The following is a 12,966-nucleotide window of genomic DNA, read 5'->3' as shown; positions in this document are numbered from 1 at the left end:
TTCGACGTTATGTAATAATAACCATATAGAATGATTTTTTTTTCTATGATTAGTATGTTTGTAGTAGAGGTTACCGGAAACATATGGACATGTTATTATAAATATCAATTTACAAATTTCAGTGAAAACATTTAGTGAAAGTGAAACATCTAAGACGTTGTAAAAGAAATTTTTTTTATTAGGAATGGTAAATTTACTCTAAAGATGATAGAATATTAAATTTATAAAGTTCATCGATGGTTTTGCTTATTTGTTTTTAAAGGTTGATCTTGATATATAATTTGTATTTTTGTATCTTAAAAAGTAGAAGAAGTATATATATATATATATATATATATATATATATATATATATATATATATATATATATATATATATATATATATATATTCGGGTGAGTACTTGTGAGGACACCTTAAAAAAATTGAAAAAAAATCTAAAAAAAAATACAAATCATAAAATCGAGCATACTAATATATCGGAGAGAAAAAAAAGAAGTTGGAAAAAAAAAATTTGGATCATTAAAATTGAAGCATTGATCATTTTGATGATCAATGATTCAATTTTTATGATCCATGATTTAATTTTAATGATACAAAAAGAAATTTTCATTTTTTTTTTCTCCTAGATATATAATATTATGCTCTATTTTATGATTTGTATTTTTTTAGATTTTTTTTAATATTTTTAAGCTGTCCTTACGAGTTCTCATTTTAAAAAGAGTCATCACCGGAACCGGACCCTATATATATATATATATATATATATATATATATATATATATATATATATATATATATATATATATATATATATATATATATATATATATCAGTGTTGTAAATATCAGACTAGGTGGCGCCTAGGCGCTAGGCGGTTTGCAATTGACTACGATTAGGGGTGTTTGACGGAAATTGGTTAATATCGGTCAAACTCGGGTTAGGTGGTCATCGGCGGTCCTCAGCGGTCCTTGGCGAGAAGATTTTAAAAAATTCAAATTTCAAAATTTCAAATATTACACCAAAATTTTCAAAAATTCAAAATTTTAAATTTTTAAATATTCAAATTTTCAAATATTATACCAAATATTTCAAAATTTAAAATTTTTAAATTTTCAAATACTATTTTTTTTAGGATATATTAAGTTTTAAAATTGTTTTATTAGTAATTTATGGTCCCCGATTAATCCTCCGATTAATCTCCGCCAAACCGATTAATCGTTTGACCCCAGTCGACCGCCGAGCTACCGCCAAACGAATTTTACAACCTTGATATATATATATATATATATATATATATATATATATATATATATATATATATATATATATATATATATATATAGGGGTGAGATCGGTTGAGAACTCATAGTTTCCCGAGAACCCGAGAACTAAAAGTGGAGAGTTGGATCAAAAGTAATTCATTAAGGACATAATCGTCATCTTACCAATCTCATTTAATGTTTATTTTTTTCGTTTTATTTAATATATTAATATAAATGTCCAAAAATTTACATCATAAATAAAAATTTCAGATTTTTTTTAAAAATAGTATTTTTCGTGTTTTTTTTCAAATGCAGATTTTTTAATTTTTTATAAAAAACATGAATTTTTGAAAAGAAAATTGAAAAAAATATTTTTTTTAAAACTGCATTTTTTTTTCAAAAAAACTGCAATTTTTTTAAAGTTAACTGCATTTTTTTCAAAAAAAACTGTATTTTTAAATAAAAAAAATTGTATTTTTAAATAAAAAAAACTGCAATTTTTTCAAAAAACTACAATTTTTTTAAAAAAAAAACCTGCAAGTTTTTTAAAGAAAGTTACATTTTTTCAAAAAAAAAACTACACTTAAAAAAATGCAAATTTTTCAAAAAAAAACTGCATTTTTTTAAAGTAAATTTGAAGGTGCATATATTCATATTTTTTCAAATGCATATATATATTTCTTATACTATAATATTCATAAGTAAATCACAAAAAATCTCATTTTTATTAATTAATCTATAAACATAATAGTACAAGTATTTTATTCGATACAAAATAAAATATAAAAAATAAAAAATGCTCCAAATTTTAAAGCGTTTTCATGTTTTCGTGTCAATATTTCCTTATTTTCTTCAATTTATCATTTTCACCTTTTCAATATTCACCACAATTTCTTCCAAATCTACAAGAAAATTTTAAAAAAAAATGATTGATGCAAAATCACTCACAAAAATACATATGTGATTTTCATGTGATTAACATATGAATCACATGCGATTCACATATGAATCACATGCGATTCACATATGAATCACATTTATATATGACATCATATGTAAATCACATGCGATTTACATATGAATCACATGTGATTTACATGTGAAACACATATGACTTACATGTGATTTACATGTGAATCATATGTGATTTACATGTGAATCAAATGTGATTTACATGTGAATCAAATGTGATTAGTATGTGAATTACATGTGATGTTCATGTGAATAACATATGAATGTGTACATATATACGTAATTCATATGTAATTCACTTGTGATTTACATGTGAATCACATATTATTCATATATGATTTACATGTGATTAATATGTGAATCACATGTGATTTACATGTGAATCACATATGATTTTCATGTGATTTACATGTGACTCACATGTAAATATATGAATCACATCCAAATTAATACAATGGCTATTATGTACGATAAAAAAGATAATAATTGAGACTACACACCTGTAATCTAAATTAATGTGAGGGGATCCAAATACAATTCATAAAGCAGCTGTAGGAGAACATAAAACTTGTTCATAATAATCATTAAAAAAACTAAGAAATCTGAAATTAATTGAGACTACACACCTGAAATCCAAATTAATGAAGCATTGCATTGACATTAGGCTTTTTAGCATTTCCAGAATTTTAAGAATAACCTTCAAACGACTTATATGAATAAGGCTTCAAATAACAATATTGCAGCAACAACAAAAGTCAAAATGAGCCTATATCAGGTACCAAGGTTATCAAACAGTGGGAAATAACAATATATTATCATTTGACACAAAAGCATGTACAAAGGTTTTACTAACCGTGTACAAAAGCATGTAACAATAGTTATTTTTCTACAAGAAAATTAAAAAAAATGATTGATGCAAAAACACTCACAAAAATACATATATGATTTTCATGTGATTAACATATGAATCACATGTGATTCACATATGAATCACATTTACATATGACATCATATGTAAATGAAATGTAAATCACATGTGATTTACATGTGAATCACATATAATTCACATGTAAATATATAATATTTCTCGTACCTTGTAAAGTAACTAAATAAAAGTAAGAGGCTAGTGCCATTGAAGATAACAAAGTTCATTAAAACTCAAATAATTTTAACTCCATAAATAGTTGATGAACTTTTAGTTACAAATAAAAAATTAAAGATAATAAAGTTCATTAAAACTCAAATAATTTTTAGTAAAGGATAATACTTTTTAGTTGTTTTTAAATAAAGAAAATTGAAAATTAAGTATAATAATAAATGAAAGTTCAAAAATATTTGAGTCATTAAAAGTTACATAAACGAAAATGGGGTAATATTATAAATTATCATTCCATTCCATGATGGAGTGAAGAAAAAACACCCGATGAAACAACAAAGATAATAAAAATACATTAAAACCCAAATAATTTATGATAAAAATAACACTTTTTGGTTATTTAAAAATAAATGTAATTGAATTGATGTAATATAAATATTTGTGCCATCATAAATTACATACATAAAAATGGATTTTATTCAAAATTTTCATGCCATTCCATGATTGAAAAAAAACACCCCCTGGCTGAGAAATGAAAATTAGCAAAATGATTCCTTCCGGAATTGTCCATTCCATTCCATTAGGCAAAACAAAACACTACCTGAGTGTATGACCTTAATCACTAGAAATTATAATGAAATGAATGTTTGATTATAATAAGAAAAAAAACTTACCATGATCTTTAATGGAGGAAGTACTTTGAGCAGACAACTCCCTTTCTCTTTCATTCCAATTATCCTCTTTGGTCCAATAATCTACTAATTTAGAGCTTATCTCTTTGCACATGTTTCCAGATGCTTCTAATTTTGTCTCCAATTTAGATACAATTCCATGGTATGCATCATTTTCTTCTTTGGCTTTATCATACATTAATCTAGCTTTCTCTAATTCACCCTATAATTCTTTTGTTTGTTTAACCACAGATGGCATAGTATTCTTTATTACCTCTACCTTTTTCAACAAAGATGCAATCATGTCATCAATCAGTATTGAGAAACTACCAAATTGGTCACCAAGAATTTGGTTTCTAGCATTCAACTTATCCAAAGTGTTTCCAACATGTGAACAAATAATAATACCTTCACTATCTTCTGCATTGAACTCTTCAAGCATCCCAATGTTCCAATCATTGTCAAATCTAGCATCCTAACTTTCCTATAAATCATAAGAAATGAGATAGATAAAAGAGAAAAAAAACATGAAACTAAATAACTAAAATTGTAAGAACTGATGATATTATTACCTCAACTGAATGATGCTCTTGAAACTGTTCTGAATCAAAACTACCCTTTATGTCTTTGAGAACACAATCTATTTCTTTTAAGTTTTCGATTTTTTTCTCAAAACTTCTCTTGAACAAAGTGAATAAAGACTCCTCTTTTAACAACACTTGAAGATTTCCTAAGAACCTAGAGAACTCTTGAACCTATTTATCATTACATGTATTTAACTCAGTTTTGAGGGTCAAAATCTCCTATTCAGCTTTCTTCTTTTCCCCAACAAGATCAAAAACAATGTTCTTATGGTACTCAGCTTCATGAACCGACCATTCCTTCAACAATCTCTACTTTAATTTCCAATACAAATTATATTTTTATTCCTTGTATGGAAATCAAACTACACTTGTAATTTTCACTAAAAAAAGCCTAACTCTATAAAATTGTAAACAAATTGATTATAAATTTATGATAGAAATTGGAAAAGTCAATGAACACATTCAGACAATATACCTTCCAGTATCTCCACTTCCCAAAGGCCTGATATGATTAAAATGATGAAGTCCGATTATTTCACCATCTATAGTGATCTACAAAACAATAAAAAAGGTAAACATTGTTAACATTCAAATCGAATTGAATTAGAAAGCTGAATGTTAAGAAGAATCAAATGCAAGCACCATTAAACATGAAGTCGGAACTCAGAATCTAGTTTAGGAACATATAACAAAAAGGAGCTCTGATTCCAATCTCAAACATCGAACTCTATGTTATTAGGTTAATTTACCTGAGAAGCGAGACCTATAATTTGCTAAAATGTCCAAGTAGTGAAGCGAGACCTGATCTCATTGAAATCGAAACACAGTTGAAGAAATTGGTCGAAGACTTAAACAGCACCGACATCGATTGAACCTCTGAATCAGGAGGTCTGGAGCGATCGGACCTCTGGTTGATTTATTAGGGCACGAAATTCCGAGAGGGAAGAAGGACGCATCCATCATGTAGTTCAATCTATCAATCATTGGAGATCGTTTTATGATATAATGGATCGATGAAATGGATTTTGTTTCCAGATCAACTATAGCGGCGTTAGGTGGTGGAAATCATGGAGAAAATCGGTGATTGAGGTCGATCCAGGGAAAAGGGGTGATTAGGTGAAAAAGACGACGTGAGAGAGAGAGAGAGAGATTTAATATGGGGAATTAAAAGAATTATTTTATTCCTAAAATGCCCCCTGATTCATTTTAAAATCATACCCCCGTGTCTTATTTTGTCTATCTATTTACAAAAATGCCACAATGCATCTTGGCCATGCTTTGTCTTTTTATCCAACGCTCCACTTTTAATTCTCGGGTTCTCTCTGTCTATATATATATATATATATATATATATATATATATATATATATATATATATATATATATATATATCCTCTATAATAAATGAATGTTTTTTTTGTCACTTGTCACACTCATTCAATTTGCCAAATGTTATTTTATGGTTATTTTGAATTAATTTTTTTCCACATGTCATTTTATGAGTTTTTCTATTTTATTAAATTTCACATAATATTTTAATGTAATAATTGCAATAAATGTAGCAATAAATAGATATTAATTTCATTAATAAACTTATATTTTAATTTTAAAATCCTCAAAATTAAAGCTCGTTAGGCCATCCACAATGGGAGTTATATGAGGGTTTAATAGAATAAATGTGAATATAATATAGAGAAGAGAGTGTGTGGGGTTGAATGACCATGCAATGGTTCAATAGAATTGTAACGAAAATTTATGAATTTTTTAAGAATTAAAATGAATGTATACATTCTCTTTCCTACTTTGCATTTCATACAACTCTCCATGAGTTTAATTCATTGGAGATGGTCTTAGTTTTTTTTTATTTATTTAAATTATTTGTTTAAAATTAAAAGATAAAATACATTTCCATTATAATAATTCATTATTATTATTATTTTCTTATAAATTCAAAGTTCTCAAATATTTTGACATTTATATTTTAACTTTTTTTTAAAATTAACCCATGTAATACATGGGTCTCACAACTAGTATATATATACATATATATATATATATATATATATATATATATATATATATATATATATATATACCTTAATATACATATTTGGTCAAAGGCTAAAAATTAAGAGGTATAAGCCATTACAACATCATGTACAATGACTTTATGTTGTGAAATCCAATCCGGTTAAACATTTGAAAAAGTCAAAGATAAGAATTAGGAGTCATATTGAAAATAACTTGTGATGTTCGATTCATACCAAAATTTTAGGATTTATTGTTACATTCAATGTTTTGAAACCTCATTTCCCCTCGATCTCTGCAGATATCTCTCAAATCTCGCCTGCCTTCCCCTATATCTGATCTTGCTTCTGAACTTTACATCCTCCAATTTCTCCAAGTTTTTTTCTCTCTCTAAATGCTTGATGTGTCATTCTTTTATTAATGTTGGTTTGCCTGTTTCATATTAACAGAAGGCTTATGGTTTCCTGCAGGTTCAAGAAAACATGATGCCTTCTCTTCCCCACTAGAAATGCTTTCCCAGGTAAAAAACATCTATATCTTCTTTTTTGTTTAATGTGTTTGTATGATTCAGGGGTTTGTTCTGTTTCAGTTTCATTATCCTAATTTCATTCAAAATTTGGTTTGACCCCTTCTAAAAAATCTCTCTAATTACCTGGAGCCATTTCAAATTTCATCATTATCCTCATAAATCTTCTTCCCCCATCTGTGGTTCTATTTCTAAAAACAGGGACCGGTGATCTTTACCATTTTATCTCAACTACCAACGCTGCCACACACACTACCTTGCTCCGCCATGACCACCGTTACCGCTAAACCGACGCCACTCCTACGATGTTGTGATTGTGAGTGTTCTGATGCTCTTAACAATTTCACTCTTAACGTTTCCTGTAGGCATCACACCATCATTTGATATTTGTCCGTCATTTGAACCCTAACTTCATCATTTTTATTTTTCACTTTTTTATAATGGGGGTAGAAGGTCTAGAAGATGAAGGCATACGTGTTGGTCATCTTTTAATCTGTGTGGTTCCAGTAGTCGATGCCTTCATCTTCATGGTCACATGTAATGGTCTCCTTACTCTCTCTCTATATTTGTTCCGTTTTACCGTCTCCAACCATCAAAATCCTCACTATTCACTGCTAATATCTTCCCCCTTCTCTTGGTTCGATTTTAGGGTAAGCTTCAATGTGAAACTAAGATCCGCTCCATTAAACTAACCATTAATTCTACGTTTTTGGTTGCTAAACTGTGGTTTTTGTAGCCATTGGTATCTAAAGAGATTTTTTGGTTCTACTTTCTACTAATCTTGTTTTGCGATTCAACAAAATCTGATTGCTATGGACTTTGTGGTTCTTCAACGGTTGGTTCAATTCTTTTTTTTTTTACATAAATCTTCCTTGAAAATAAGATTATGCCATCAAAAATTTGTCTTTAAAATTAGTTTTTATCTTAGCTAAGAGTAAAAATACTTCTGTTTGATGTATACTATTCACCACATAATTTATGTTGTATTTATGTGGTTTTCATAATTAGGCTTTATTTCCATCTATGCTTATGTAATCAAGCATTATCTACTAATTAGAAGTCATAGCAAGTCAATAAACACGCAAAAAAGATAATAAATGTTTACATTATGTGTTTATATCAGGCAAAACAGGTCCATTGCAAGTGTAATGTGCATACATCGAGTTGGAAATGGACTCCGTTTTCATGTTGATTTGGCAAAAGTGTAAGTTTTTTTTTAAAACCCAAAACATATTTGTTACTTTCACTATGTCACGACTTTTACTAAGTCAAAGTTTTGGTCCCAAAATGTTTCATTTTGCAATCTCAGTCCTTATTATAAGGTTTTATATCTGTTTTGTTATTAGATTGTTAAATTTAACCACTCAATTGTTAGTTTCATTTAGAATATCTTTTTTATCCATGGACCACAACGGCGAAAAGCAATATACCACAAAGATCAATTTTTTTTTTAATTTCTTTTATTTTTTAGTCAATGGTTATAACTTTTTAGTGTAAATTACAAAGATAATCCCTATTTGTTATGATATTTACAAAGCTTAGTCAAAATTTTAAATCATTTTTGTTTTTTATCCTCGTTTCAAGGTTTCATGTTGCTTTTGGTCCTTATTTCAAGGTTCAAGGTTCCAAATTTCAATATTAAACATGAAATAGGACCATTTTTTTTATTTACTCTTAACTTTTAATCTGTCAGTATGATATTTTTTCAATTTGTAACATTTCCAGTCTTTATTATATTCTTTTTAAACATCATTGGCTGTTACCCTTCCTACTGTATTGGCTGTTACCTTTCCTACTGTATTAAGGTATTTGATCTCAAAGTTTGCAACAGAAAGTCACATTTCTATTTTCAAAAAACGATCATTGATTTGTTTATATATCATTAAAACCAAACTGAAATTTTAATTTTTGCATTTATGCAAAAATGAGTGTTTTCATGGTTGTAACAAGCTATGATAGTTATATGGAATAAGTTCATGATTGGTCTTATTATGTGCAGGACCAATTCCAGGCTTTCAGGAACCATATTTTGAAGTAGGGAAGACAAGAAATCGTCTAATTCTAGGTATGTGGCAGACTATATGAGTTTGGTTTTGAAGTACTTATGCAAAAGCAAGTTAGTATTGGCAACAAGGCTCAACTTAATGTAATTTAGATGACATCCCAAGCCTACCATGTTGTTTCCTGCTAATATACAACACACTTTCTTTAAATTTTTTTTATTATAGCATCCTTCTTAAAATGTAAGTAAGCTTTTTATAATAAAATACAATGAAATTGTTTTAAATTAGTAGATTTATTAATATTCATAGCTATAATAATAATGATTTAAAGTGAAGTGTGACAATTTAACAAATTTGGAGAGTACATTGTATTTTCTTGTAGTTGTTGACCGGCTGCTTGCATTATTGTTGAAGCAGGGGTTGCAATCACAAGCTATTGATACAATAAGGTTGTGAGATGGTTCTCATTTTACTAAAAGAGCATGGGGACTGAAATGGTTTATGTATTTTTAATCAGAGTTATAGGTGCCATAGGTTCATTCAACTTGATATAATTAAGAATTTGTATCTCTATTTAGTTTTAATTTTAATTTTATCAGAACAGATGGTACATTGCAAGTTCAGGTGGTGAAGTTCAAACATCAGTTTGCTCTTTTGGATTAACTACCTTTCTCCATTTAGTTATTCATACAATATCTATTTGAATATATTACATGTATTTAAAAAAAACTATAAAAAAAGCATGTATAATTTAATTGATATGTGTTGGACATTTGGGTTAAACCAATTCCAATACAACCTGCAAGCTGCATCCTATTCATATTTCTACTTCACATTCATCCATATCTTCATTTAATCGAAATGATTATTTCGCTATTTCGCACTCGTCGCTTGGCGCGGGTAAACGGCTAGTATATATATATATATATATATATATATATATATATATATATATATATATATATATATATATATATATATATATATAATTAAGTTTTTTTCTTCGAATGTCCTTTTTTTCTTTCCAGTCATGTGCCCAAAATATATTTGGAACAACCATGTATAGTTGTCCGGATGAAAATGTCTAATTCATTAAACCCATTAAGTGATAATGACGGATGACACGGTTTCATAATAATTGCTGTTATGTTAATATTAAAACAATCATTAAAAGTTGTATTAGGTGAATATACAGATAAAATGAATGTTTGTACACGGATATTCATCCGAGGATGAGCTATACTAGACCTCTAACGTTTTAGTGAGGTTTGTTGGCCGATTTTACTTTAGAACGGTTAAGATCGAATTGTAAAAGTAAATTGTTCATCTGACTTGATATTGGGAACCGAAGAGAATATAAAATTTGATGAAGGCTTTGATAATTTGTTATTGAGTATCGGAAAAAGTATGGATTTGATGAAGAATTTGATCATCAAGATGACAAAGTCATTAAAGACGTTTATTATGCATAGACAATATATTGGTGTTGGACGGAGACCACAAATATTATCAATTTGAAAGGGTTAATCCTATAAAAATGTCTTATACTTTATGATTTTTTTTTCACTTTAAACCTGCTTTTTTTAATTTTAAAAAAAACTTTATATTTTTATGAGCCAAAACACAATTTTGGTTCAAACGTAAACGTTTACAGAATGTAAGGTTTTAAAAAAAAAATAATAACCTTAGAATCTAAAAATATATTGGAGTTTCCAATCCGTTTTTTTAGATGATTCTTAAAACAATCTAAGATATCAAACCAATGATAACTTTCATTCTTCATCTTCTATAATTTTTGAGTAATCTGAAAATAAATTTTGATATTAATTTTTCGAAGAAGAATTTGACACGATATCCTTTTTTTTTGTTTTGAAAAAAATCAAAATTTTACTTTAGATTTTAAGGAAAATCTCTGATAAAGTCTCAATATTTTTGATCAATTTGCGGTTTAATCGTAACATTTTTTTTTGAACAGACTAGTCCCGATTATTATTTATATTTTGTGCAAATTAACGAAACATTTCTTATTTTTTTCAAAAGAAAATGACAGATAATCATATAAAATTAGATAATCGGGACTTTTATGTTAAAAAATAAATGTTGAGGTTATTAGTTTACAGTATAATTTTGAAAAGTCATTTAAAACTCAATTTTTTCTCATTAATAGCCATATCAATAATAACGAGCCAACAATTTTCGTAGACATTTTGTTATTATTCTATTTTAAATTATGTAGATGTGGTACCTTATAGCAAATTCGGAAGCTGAAGAAGAAATCGCGTCTCATAATTTGAAACTCAATAATAATATATTGCCTAAAGAATTTCTTGTCTCTATTACTATTGATATGTTTATTAATGGAAAAAATGAGTTTTAAAGAAATTTAATAACATTATTATGTATCAAACGAATTTTGAGATTGAAAAGGTTTTTATCAAAGAAAAACTGAAATGTGATATTATATTCCAATCAAAGATTTGAGTTTAAAAAATGTCATTTTTATTGCTTTTGAAAACAATCTAAGATGTCAAGTTATACTAAATTGTTGTTCTTCATCATTTACAATCTTTAAGCACCTCGTAAATTGAAACGTCCCAAAAATAATGACATAAAATTTTTGTTTTTAGATTAATAAATCGTTAATACATATATAACATCTCCATAAAACCAAGGTAATCAAGATTTAGCAAAACATCATTAAATCAGAGTAATTCACAGAATGCAGAAACATGTGGTGTGTGCTCTGCAATCATACCGAACTCTTCCATTTGAAAACTGAAGTACCTAAAACATAAACTGAAAACCGTAAGCACAAAGCTTAGTGAGTTCTCCAAGATACCACATACCACACATACATAAATCACATACTGGGCCCCCGCCTTCCATCGGGCCTCTCCTGGTCTCGAGTCCCACTCGGCCTCGGGCCCCGCTCGGATTACAGATCTGTCAATCACCAGGCCCCACCTAACATTGGGCCTTACCTGATACACACATAATCATCTAACCATATAATCATATAAACATCTAACCTTAATAGCACATGCAATAATCACAAAGACAATAGCATCCCATACAGTCATCGAGCCCCGCACGACATCGGGCCTCGCCTGGTAATCATAAAAACACATACTGATAACTAACATATGTTATCCCCATCAGGCCCTGCCTGGCATCAGGCCTTGCCCGGTAAGCATATCATCAAATAACACGTGCAAGAGTCGAACAAACATCTAGCATCCTAACATAAAAACCATGGGTCAGTATTGGTTCCTTCGACCCGCTAAACCCAGTGATGAGACTCACCCCGCACTACCGAAACACACAAACGATCCCTCGCTATTGGCTGACAGATTCCCCGAACTGTCAATATCAAAACAACACCCAACTATCAATTGGGTTTCAAACCATAACTATATATCCATACTCGGGTTAAAAAGACCATTTTACCCCTAACCTAGCTTGGTCCAAGACCAAGGCCCAAACTCACAACCTGAAAGGCCGAAAAGCCAAATAACCAACCAAGGCCCAAATATGGCCCAATTTTCCAAATTGGGCCCAAACCCCTTACATGGGCCTTACTCTAAAGCCCAACCAATATACCTAGTCCAAGACACTTACACTTAGATGGCCTATTAAGAACTCTAACACCCAAGCCCAAAAAGGAGGCCCAACACGAAGCCCAAAAGCCAAAACCCTCCTGACTGAGTACGCGGGGCATACTTAGTTGTACGCTAAGCGTACATGCAATTTGGCTTGTACACTAAGCGTACAGACTTGTACGCCCAGTGTACTCATCCATTAAGCCAAAAACTCCATTAAGCA

General features: G+C 29.1%; 1 long non-coding RNA gene across 1 annotated transcript; it reads left to right on the top strand.

Moving 5' to 3' along the window:
- Nucleotides 1-6,921: 6,921 nt before the first annotated feature.
- On the top strand, nucleotides 6,922-9,674 carry LOC145169238 (uncharacterized). Its single transcript, XR_013742381.1, has 5 exons — nucleotides 6,922-6,991; nucleotides 7,086-7,135; nucleotides 8,265-8,345; nucleotides 9,141-9,206; nucleotides 9,562-9,674. It is a non-coding gene; the product is annotated as an uncharacterized LOC145169238 (long non-coding RNA).
- The last annotated feature ends 3,292 nt before the right edge of the window (nucleotides 9,675-12,966 follow it).

This window comes from Lactuca virosa, chromosome 4 (assembly GCF_052849685.1).
Source record: "Lactuca virosa cultivar CGN04683 chromosome 4, Lactuca_virosa_CGN04683_v6, whole genome shotgun sequence".
NCBI classification, from domain to species: domain Eukaryota; kingdom Viridiplantae; phylum Streptophyta; class Magnoliopsida; order Asterales; family Asteraceae; genus Lactuca; species Lactuca virosa.
The sequence above is the reverse complement of the archived record's forward strand: the minus strand, read 5'-3'. Positions and strand labels throughout refer to the sequence as shown.